This window comes from Xiphias gladius, chromosome 20, assembly GCF_016859285.1.
Source record: "Xiphias gladius isolate SHS-SW01 ecotype Sanya breed wild chromosome 20, ASM1685928v1, whole genome shotgun sequence".
In the NCBI taxonomy this organism is placed as follows: domain Eukaryota; kingdom Metazoa; phylum Chordata; class Actinopteri; order Istiophoriformes; family Xiphiidae; genus Xiphias; species Xiphias gladius.
The window spans coordinates 25,601,826-25,613,793 of NC_053419.1; the positions used below are offsets into that span (position 1 = coordinate 25,601,826).

The 11,968-nt window shown below is 37.4% G+C and overlaps 1 long non-coding RNA gene across 1 annotated transcript; it reads left to right on the forward strand.

Moving 5' to 3' along the window:
* Nucleotides 1-1,508: 1,508 nt before the first annotated feature.
* Nucleotides 1,509-5,347, forward strand: LOC120806312. Its single transcript, XR_005709677.1, has 3 exons — nucleotides 1,509-1,547; nucleotides 4,718-4,768; nucleotides 5,069-5,347. It is a non-coding gene; the product is annotated as an uncharacterized LOC120806312 (long non-coding RNA).
* Nucleotides 5,348-11,968: the final 6,621 nt, after the last annotated feature.

Below are 11,968 nucleotides of genomic sequence, written 5' to 3' on the forward strand. Positions count from 1 at the left end.
TTACATAACCAGATGTATCACATATACAGAGGGACGTCTTTCCACCAAACAGGTATGTTAAACAATGCACCAGTAAATATCACAACACAAGTTAGTCACCATCAGAAAACTGTTAAACGTTGCTGCTCACCTGTATGCAGCAGAGAGGGATACAGCTGTGTGGGGCATACTTTTCTTTTAATTATAAGCTTATGTTTTGCAAACAGTCAATTTGGTTGTTATTAAGATGTGATGTGTATGTACATGAAATGTCTAGGTAACAAATCAGTTAACTAGTTAATTAATTGTCTGCATTGGTGAGATGATCATATGATTGGTACAAAGTCTAAACAGATATGTTATATTTAAAATCACTCATTAACAGAACAAGTTGGCAACATTTGATCCCAACAAGGCTAACTTGTGGCTCTCTTTCCAACACTATGCCACCACCTGGGCTAGAGGCTAATGGGGTTTACTCCTTGCCCCTTTAGGAAAAGACTGGAGCAAGGGGAGGAGGAAGGACGCTCCATCCCCTCCCCTGTCATCCCTCTCTGGCTCTCCTGACCCTTTTCCAGGTGTGTCAGTGGGCCATGCATCAGCCACATTGCTTTTCTGATTTGACTGCCTACAGTGAGGTGTCTATCTGGACATTTTGCTGACTGTTGACAGGATATGTTTGGCTGGCCGCTATAGCTCTTGCCTCCTTTATGTTTGCATTCCATTCTCTAGCTTAATCTTATTTTATGGTTTTTAAAAGTTGTTTGTACTCTTTCTTTACAAATGAAGGCATTTCTTTGTGGGTGGAGGAGTGATGTAATGGGGGATATGTTACAGTATCTATAACAGTAGTAATACCACAGTGTAGAAATACCTGGTTACAAGTAAAAGTGCTTTAAAATCTTTACTTTTTAAAATAAGTGATAAGTGACTCCAGCTGTCAGATAAATGTAGTTGAGTAAATAGTACAATAAGTACATATGAATGATAGTGAATTTAATTATCAGAATAAATGAACTAATGTAGTAAAGTAATTCAAAAAAGTTTTTCTCCCTTCTTCTTTTTTCTCTACTAATATGCTGTTTTGTAATGTTATTCTGTTTCTTTAGGTGTATTGGTATGTACCCCTTTGACCTTATGGAATAAAAAAAAAAAAAAAAAAAAAAGTACTGTACTGAAGTAAATGTACATCCCCCCACTGATAAATCACTAATAATCCACTAAGATCCACATGTATCCTTCCTGTCACACAATTGTTATACTGGGCCTGTTGTTAACTAATGAAAAACAGAGGAAAAATAAAGGACTGATAGAAAGAGATCTCTCCTTTTCATTTGGCACGTACCATATGACCCAGTCTTCACGTTAAAACATCTATTTTACTTTCCATGCGAGGAAATTCTGAACAAATTACACTGGAGAGACAAAATAGAAAAATAAAACAAATAAAATCTGCAAAGGAAAAATGCCATAACTCCATCTTTTCTGACGAGTGCTTTCCTCCCAAACATTTTGTACTGACCCGACCCATTCCTCTTCCTGGTGCTGGAGGAGAGGAGACGCTGGCGGTAAGACTGGTGATGAACTGAAAACACACAGCTACAGATGCTGGTTTATTGTTATTATTTTAATAATGGTGGCTGGTTAAAAGTGTTCTAATATTTTTTTTTTTTTTTTTTTTTTTTACAATTGACTAGACCATTATCAAATTAATTAACTTCAGCAGTTCGCGTTAGCTTGCTGGTGTCAGCATTTATCTAGCGTTGGGCAGGAAGTAACAGATGTTTACTTTAGTGTATGTTATTTGGGATGTTTAAAAAATGTCTGAGCCAGCGGTTGAAGATATTATGAGCGACTGTGATTCAGCGCACGACTACATGAAAGTGAAAATACCATGACGTTAGCATGCTTTACCAACAAGGCAGGCAACTGAAGAAGGGGTCTGCGGTCAACAGCTCAAAAAAAGATAGGAAGCAAGTGTGGTCATGTGGGATGGGAAAGCTCGTCACTGGCCGACCACTAGGGTTATTTGCCAGCCTGAGATTGAATTTTGTGGAGCATGTAAGGATGTGATTGAGTGAACGTGGCTGAATTTGATGTCTCTCAGGGATGTCCGCTTTTGCTCCTAAGTTGTGAGCTAATTATCCTTTGGCGTGGTAACTGCTAAAAGTTTCTTTGCGCATTGCGAAGGAAGGCCACGCTAGCGTATTTGGTGACTTTAATCAACGTTGTCCTTATTTCTTAATCTGACACAACTTCTGAAGGCTGCTGTTAGTTGTCAGTCATGTAGCTGCATGTCTCTGTGGAGATTCCCACCTGGGTAATCACACAGCCTGTACGTGTGGTTGAGATAGTGAGTAAAAGCAGCATGTGACAATTTGATACTTCAAAAATGCTGAATAAACTGACTTACCTTAGTCAAGGTTCAAATACTGCACTGGTTCACTTGTATGGTTTACTGGTACACCTAAATAGTACAGAACTATCACTGATTTTATTATTTCCACCTATTTTACTTCTCTATCACAAAATAAAGGTATAAATTCTTAGTTGATTTGGTCAGTGAGTAGTCTCTTGATCAGTGACACTTAACTGTTTTTTTAATAGGTCAAGATCTCTGAATAAAACATGTTGTAAAGTGACTGAAGACATTATTATCGGGCCTTTGTGGGAGATAGTGACAACAAGGTCCCAGAGGGTCAGGATAAAACATGAGGATGAAGCTGCGTCATTTCTTTCCTGTATAAAGACAAGTATGTACATTTATTCAAAAGTGAGTAGTCAGGAAAAGTGACAACATTTAAACAACACTTAAAATAGGCCTGTGTTAATCATTTGTTCTTTTCCTAGGTTGAGCAGTGTTCTGCTGTCACCAATTTTAAAAGGGAAAACCAACATATAGTGTCTTAATAAGGTGTTGGGCCACCACGTGGCTCCAGAACGGCTTCGATGTGCCTTGGCATTGATTCTCCAAGTCTCTGGACTCTACTGGATGGATGAACACCAGTCTTTCAAAAGATATTCCCTCATTTGGTGTTTTGATGATGGTGGTGGATAGTGCTGTCGGTCCAAAATCTCCCATAGGTGTTCAACTTGGTTGAGATCTGGTGACTGCGAAGGCCACAGCACATGATCCACATCATTTAAATCATACCCTATAGACGAGGGCATCGTCGTCCTGGAAGAGACCTCTCCCATCAGGAGAGAGATGTTTCATCATAGAATAAAGGTGATCACTCAGAACAACTTTGTATTGATTTGCTGTTACCCTTCCCTCTAACGGGACATATGGACCCAAACCATGCCAGCAAAATGCCCCCCACAGCATAACAGAGCTACCGGATCTATGGTTTTTGCACCACTTACTCTCAAATGTGCATTCATCTTTGTAATGATCATCTTTGCACTGCAACCCTCCAAGAATATCCCTCTCAAAGGAACTGTCAACTGACTGTTCTCGTGACACAGTCTGATCATATCCTGCAGTGACATTCTCAGTCACCTGAGGAAGAGTTGCTCGTCTGGTTTTCCTTACATATTGCATTAATGCACGAGCATCGCAGGCATCAAAGCTGTTGACCACAGTTTCCGACCCTATTTACAGATGAATTTTCCATAGATCTAAATGAAGATGTCACTTTAGTCACAGTACCTATTGAAACACTAACCCGCTTCGGAGTCTGTGTGACTAAAGCTCCTGCCATCTGTGCCCCAACAATGAACCCTCTCTCAAAGTCACATGGATCTTTTCCTCTTGCCATCTTGCTACAGAATCAGAATCAACTGGGCCTGCTTAGCATTTTTATACATGCCACAGAGCGTGACTCCATGCTAGTAAAAGTAGTAGTAGTGTTAAAAAGATGTGTAATCCATCCAGGCAAATTATTCTTTCTTTAACTGTTCTCTGAAACTTGCATACACTGCTTGTGTTTCAGTCTATATTGTTACACTTTGGAATTAGCATTGTGCTCTTGCCGTGTCAGGATTGACGCTGCCAAAGAAGACGGCTCTCTGGGGAGACGTGTCAGTGGTGATCATGTGAACTAGAATAGCAAAATTAAAACAATCACACTGGATGGAAAGCCCCATCGGTGCTTATTTGCACTAAAGGACTTCAGTCCTGGGTAAGAGAGCACATACACCTACAGAGATTCTGACTGGCCATGGAGGGGCAAGGCATTTACAGATGGAACGTACATTTCACAAAGAACTAACACTCGGTTCTGAAAATCTCCTATCTTGCAACGCCATTTTCACTGCAAAATATGTACTACCAGCTTTTCATGCAATTCTAAATGACTGTTCTTTGTTGTTAAGGAGATGATCTGTGACTGAGTTGAGAAGTGAATATTGTACGGCAATAGTTGTAAGATACTTATATTCAAGTGAATACACTATTACAGTTTATGTCAATTAAATTTAGGCAAGATTATGCAGAATGTTGAAAAACTGTATAGATTTTTTCTCTATACAGAAATATAGATACACTATCCTCACAAAAACTGTACCTGAGAGGTACATACACGCTGAGGACTGTGTGCTGATACTGCTTGGATTTTATTGTTCTTTTTGCTAGAATAAATTCTCACACTTTTAGTTGTTATTTTTACAGTATCAACAGTATTATCTGCCATTCTTTCAATACATAGTTGTGTTGCAAACTCAAAGCCTCAGTCTGTACAGCCTTGGTGTGCAAAATAATTTTCTGTGACTAAACTTTTCCTTTGTTCCCCACAAGATTTCAACTGAGACGGATCCTCAGCTGAGACGGAATGACAACATTCAACAGGTGACTTAATTAAATTAAAATATTTAGTATAGACATAAGTTCTTTGAATGTTGAAGTCTGATTAATTCTTTCAAGTTCAATGAACTTTGCGGATGAATGGATACTGTAGACGAGAAACATTTTATTAGGTTTGCTCACGTATTTCTTATACTGCGGTACAGAAGCGCCCTTGCCATGCTTTGTTCACAAATGTTACATTTTTTCACTTATATGAATATAATAAAATGCTGTCTAAGTTAAATTAAACCCAGTATGAGCATTTGATTATTGAGCATTAAATGCTTGCTTCATACTTCACAGGGGACTCCAGACAGGGAACAACAGTCAAATGGTTCCGTCAGCTGTGCAGCAGAGGATGAAACAGAGAAGGTAAACGTCTGTAAGGTGTGTGTCTCTGTCCCTCATTCTACTTTGTGGAGCCTCTAGGAACCACAAACAAGCCTGCTTTCTGGGAGTGCAGTGTTCTGGTGCGGTAATAGGTACTATGAGCTTTAAGATGTGATGGTTCCTGACCATTAAGGGCTTTGTAGTTGAGGAGGAAGATTTTAAATTCTGTTCTGAATTTGGCATGGAGCCAATGCAGAGAAGCTAACACAGGAGAAATATGATCTCCTCCTAGTTCCTGTCAGTACTCACGCTGCAGTATTCTGGATCAGCTGGAGAGTATTTAAAGGTTTGTTGGGACAGCCTGATAATAAGGAGTTGGAATAATCCAGCCTACAAGTAACAAAAGCATGGGATAGTTTTTCGGCATCTTTTTGAAACAGGATGTGCCTGATTTTTACAATTTTACATATGTTAAAAAAGGACATAGCTTGAAGTTTGTTTTATGTGGGAGATAAAGGAACTCAGAGATTCCTAACAGTGATGTTGGAGAGTTACTATATCAGTAGATGATGTATTTCTGAGGCGTTAGGGGCTAAGTACAATAACTCCAGTTTTGTCTGAGTTTAACAGCAGAAAGTTGCCGGTCATCCAGGTCTTTATGTCCTTAAGGCATGGTTGAAGTTTAGCTAACTGATTGGTTTTATCATCAAATACTATTGAGTATCATCTGCATAACAAAGTTTTTGGAGTATTTCCTACCAAATTGCCTAAAGGAAGCAGATATAAGGTATATAGAAAAGGTCCAAGCACAGAACCTTGTGGAACTCCGTGACTAACTTTTGAGTATATGGAGGATTCATCGTTAACGCGCATAAACTGAAATTGATCTGATAAATAGGACTTAAACCAGCTTAGAGCGGTTCCTTTAATGCCACTTAAATGTTCCAGTCTCTGTAATAGGATGTGATGGTCAATGTTATCAAATGCAGCACTAAGATCTAACAAGACAAGTACAGAGACAAGTCCTTTGTCCGATGCAGTAAGAATGTCATTTGTAACTTTCACCATTGCTGTCTCTGTGTTATGATGCACACTAAATCCTGACTGAAAATCCTCAAATAAACTACTATCATGTAAAAAGGAGTTGGGAAAGAGAACATAGTACAATACAGGTTCCACATAAAGATGTATATTAATAATGAGAGTAATAATAAAACTCATTATAATAATGGGGTAATAATAATAATCAGACTAAACAGACTATTAATAATCAATATCATAATAAATGAAGCAGTGCGTGTTGAGCAGGATCATGGGGCAGTAGGTGGTTTGCAGTCACAGATTCAGACTCTGCAGCTCCAGAGGCAGAAACACCTGCAGAAAGCGACAGGACGAGAGAGGAGAGAGACGAGGAAGAACAAAACTACGGGAGAGAGAAGAAGCCAAGTTAGTAACGAGCGTTGATGGGATATGAATAACAAATAACAAATTACTTCCTCAATGAAAACAATGAACAGGTATAGTATTAAAGATTATTTAAATTTGGGGATTTAAAAAAATTTAAATTGAGTAATTTAACATTAAATACGTAAGGTTAAGTTTAAGAACTCTTAGGCATCTGCTTTCACCCACAATCTAACGTTGTGGGTGAGATCACACTTTTGAAAATGTAAGCAAAGGTTTGGTCAGTTGACATTCAAACACACACCCACCCTTTATTGTTGTAAAAGCTATGACCAATAAGCTAACAGTCAGTTAATGATGGGGCAAATTAAGTTATTATAAATATTTTAATGTTTTACAGGAGGGGAAAGGAGAAGGATTTTGCTATTCAAAAAACACATAAAACTTATGTTTTTAATATACTTTTTCCATTTTACTAAAGATTCCTGAACCATTAACACAGGGACACATGATTAAAACTTAAGAGGATGTTATTTTTTACTTCTTTTTTACTAACTGTTTTACTTACTCTTTTACTAAATGTGTATGCAACTTCATTTTATTTTATGTTTTTTGCAGCTTTGTACGAGCCGGATTCTGCAATGGCCATGACACCTCTGCTGTTTGATTGTCACACAAAAAACATTAATAAGGCAAGTTGTTGATAATGTTTTTCTTTAGCTTTCCTAATTAAACTGGCCAATGAATTAAAAAAATATTTAAAGTTGCAAACACAAAGAGAGAAAAATGTTGTAAAATAGGGGACTCTGGTTTTAGATATAGGCCAGTTGACTTGTATTTATTTTAATTATTTAAAAATGTTTGATTGTTTAACATTTGTATCGATGTCAGTATTTTACTATGTTTGTGGGGAATCAGCAATGTTCTGCCTTCCATGTTGAGGTCACAGTTTGTGTATCCTGTGTTGCTCGTCCCTATACGTACTGTGTACTGTGGTGGATCGGCAGAGGTTCAGTCTTCACTCTTCCACCTCTAGATTTGACCTCTGTTAGTGTATAGTACTTCAACTTACTTCACTGATGGTGTCATGCTGTGTACTGTGGATAGGACTCAGTGTACGTGAGGGTACAGTTTGCATATTTGTACCCTGAATATTTGTATGCTTTACAGTGTAACACATAAGCGATACATCTACAGTTCTGTCCATAAGTCCTTGGACAGTGACAAGATTTTTGTAATTTTGCCTCTGTACACAACCACAATAAATTTGAAATGAAGCCATCAAGATGTGATTGAGGTGTAGAGTTTCAGCTTTAATTCAAGGGGTTTAACAAAAATATCACATCAACCGTTTAGGAATTACAGCCATTTTTATAAATGGTCTCCCATTATCAGAGGCTCAGTGAAGTGTAATTTGATATTCATAATCTCATAACCACTATTTTTGTCAACGGAACTGCAAACATGACACGTTTCCTCAGTAACGTCAAGCTTGTATAAATTTGCCAGTTGTAGTGGACCCTTTTCTGCTTTCAGGTGGATTGGTGTGAGATGTAGGGGTGAGTATTTTGTTCTGATTTTTCTATAATTGCTTTACCATAAAACCTAAAATTATTACAGAGGTCTTTGTTTTTCAATTTCAGTAAACATGGCAGTTTGACTTTGAGATCTGTTTGGTGTGGTGTATGTAATTTTTAATTTTCCAGTCACAGATGTTGAGTCTACCATAGAAGGAACATCTCAAGGACAAGAATACGTTTTTAACTACCTACTAACCTAGTAAACATACTAAACCTACTAAATATAACCTTAGTGTTACAATTGACACGGACAAATGTGAGTGTCTGTGAGTGAGTGAGTGAGTGAGTGAGTGAGTGAGTGAGTGAGTGAGTGCTGAAGGGACACTATTGGTCGGCTGGCCGAGTGTCGGAGTTTCCCCATTGATCGTTGCTCTTTCAAAATGAATTGGCGTGAACGATTTCAATTACTGTTGGAGGCTACGGTGATTTTGTCAGACGGTGTCTCAGTTATAAATTCAGGATTTCAGCAGAGCAGAGCAGCAGCTTGGAAATGGCTTGGAGGTGACTGCTAGTTAACATGTCAGTCACTATTTCATACTTGTTCCGTTGTCTGACAACAGAAACAGAAAAGCATGTAAATGAGAACAGCTTTACTGGGAGCTGTATTAAAATACTGTATATTCGAGCAAAGAGAATTGGAGAGAAAAAAAAAGATAAAGGGCGGTCCAGACATATACTATGTTTTGACCTAGTCTTGTTTTCTCTTTACAGCAACTAAGGAAAACACTGGTGGGAAGGACAAAGTGCCCAGCAGAAGGGAAGCTTGTGAACAACCTGGTAAAGCACATAAACACATACACAAAGGAAACTCTACTACTGAATTATGTTTTGAGAGTGGACACTTAAGTCTTTGCAGGCTTAATAGGAGCTGCGTCAACAAAGTTTTGTCCTCGCGTGAGTTAGGCCACTGAAATGTCTATATAATAACTGTATTAACATTAATATCACAAAAATTTGCTATCACGGGTATGATCTCCAATTTCATGGTGACTTCAGACGTCTTTAGACAGTTACAGGACAATAACTGGAAGTTAAAATTCAGTTTACGTTAGGGATAGGGCTGCAAGATTCTGTGTAAAATATGAATCACAATTTCTCTTGCTTATCATTGTTTTTTGCATTACATATTGTCAATAAGAGGAAATTCTAAACATAAGCTGAAACCTCATCTGCTCTCCATTATCAACATAACAACTTCAAAAAGTGTTTCTCTTTGTCTGTGTATGTGTGTTTAAGCATTAGTGAGAATGACAGAGAGCTAAATATGTTTCTCAGAATGTAAATAAACAATACTGTGTAATCCGACCATTTTTTCTGTACAAGCACAAAGTTATTTTCAAATTGGGGTTGGAATTTTCTTTTCCCTCTTCTTCAGTGTCACAGAAGGGTTTTCTGCAGTCTAACTAATTTTTGTTCTTATTTTTGAAGCTTTTTCTTGCACCATATTGCACATTTTAGATTTTAAATCTGCCCTCCCTTCCTGTGTACATTTTGTCATGTGGTGTAATGCAGTCCTGTCATTTGTTGAAAAAAGGAGCATTTGGCTTGATGAAATGAATCTCCCTGCTAATGCAAACACGACAGAATCATTGTCATGTAAGATGGAGGGACGAGGGTATGATTCTAGATCATGATTTAAAAACAATCGTGCCAACCTAATTAGAGAGATTCAGATTTACTAGATCCAAATCCATTGGATATGGATACTTATTAAACAAATATTAAATGTGGCATTTTTGTGTTTGAGTATCAAATGTCAAGGTCACAGTGAGCCGCTTCCTCAGTGTTTATTGCTGCAGCAATCTGTGGTACATAATATTGAAGTATTTATTATAATATGCCTGCAGTGGTTGCGTCACTCAAATGGCTTATTCAGAGCAGGTGGCTCCTGTTTTGCTCTGTTAATTTGCTGCAAAGATTTGATGTGTAAAGCTAGTGCTGGTAATAATTCATAACTTTCTGCTTTCTGCTGAAAGTAATGACTTATTACCAGAAATAATCAAAAACTGGTTGAACATAATCTTCTTAAAATTAGATTTTTACATTTGCTTTTTTCAATGTGTGTTTTTTGGTTTTTTAGAAACATTGTGAGGATGAAATCGAGTTTTATATGTCAAAGTTTGACAGGAGAGCAAAGAGGGATAATGTTATGATTCGTTAACTTTTAAAAGATAAAGTAAGAAACATTTCGTGTTATCCTAAAAATACAACAACGCACCCAATGAGCTCTACGTAGTTAATTTACCACATTTTAAATATGAGAAAGGGACAGCATTGGCATCTGATAAGTACATTGAGTCCAGTGCCATGATCTGGGATATCAGAATCAGTATCAGGAAAGAAAAAGTCTGATCTGCATCCTTTTGCATTTCTTTGAAATTGAAATTAAATTTAGTGAGAAACAGAACAAGTGTAAAGACAATCAAGCATTAACCCCAGGGTTTGGGAATCTTTGTAGTGTTCCTTGAAAATGCTGCTGAAAGGGACGATCATAGGAGGTAACAAAAACGGCAGTGGTCTCCAACAGAAGTTGGAGCAGTAATGAAACATTTCAGTCACCACATTGCCAAGAGGAAACTAGTCGCTATGATTGAATGCCAGCAGTGCAGTACTCATGAGTATCCTGCTCTGACTATTTGCTCTGTGCAAAACACAGGAGACTTTGTCAGGAATCGGGGCTTAAGGCTCAAAAAACAAAACAAAAAAGACTGTCGCTGAATACAGAATAACCGTTTTTTGTTTGTTTTTGTGTTTGTTTTTGTGTTTGTGTGTAGGGGAATTGTTGTACACCTTTGAAGGTTTTTAAGATGCTTTCAGAAATCTTCATAAGGGGAAATGTTTATAAGTTCTCCACCTGTTAAGTTCTCCTACTCAGTCGAGAGTTTTTTTTCTTTACACACACAGGTTGTGATTTAGTATTATCAGGGGAATTGACTGTTATTATGTTGTCAAAACCAACAATAATTCAACTTAACTCCATGTTCACTGACTGGGCATGCTGTGATATGTCCTCATGTCTATTAAAAGATCATACTTAATGTAGATAAACAATCATATCACACAAATTACAGGTTCTTGAATGCATGGTATAAAGTTGTGGTTGCACATTTGCATCACTATGCAAAAATACTATACATACTGTGTCTTTTAAATTGTTGGTTTTATGGTCTGTTAAAGTATGTCCCCATAAATGACGTATGTTTTTGCAAATACATAGTACTGGTGTACTGTGTGTTGTGTAGAACAATTTGTCCTCACCTATCAGGTGTGTCTTTTTAATGCACAATGCCTTCACTTTAGTGTTTATGTTTAGCCATTTTCCATTTACTGATATTTGAACCTTTAATACATTTCAGTGGTATTTTTTTGTATTGTATAGCCACTGTCCGACAAATTTCATTACTCCTTTTGTGCCAGTACCGATTATTAGTAATTAAGCAGATCAATAATTGATTTGGAAATTACATGCATTTGGAGTAAAAATTAAAATCTTGGTGTCAAAATTAAAAATAACACAAACTCCAACATAGAGCTACTGTTACATAAAGTCTATGGACACCCACCTTGGTGTCCAGGCATTTCTATTATTTTGTCCACCCCTCTTATACCAATGGAGGTAGGCTAAACAACAGAAACACCTCTCTTCATAATGCAATGCAGCTTATAAGCACCACACACTACATCCTCCAACATGATCAGACAGTTGAATCAATAACTCTCTGAAACAATTTTAATAAAAACTGAACAGTAAAACCTTGTGAAGGACGATTATTGCAAAACTGTTGGATTAGACTGCATTAGTTTTAGCTAGGTGTTCCTAATAAACTGACAACTTTTTAAATATCAATTGTATTCTCAGGGCTGCAAACTGCTGACAGGAATTTATTGG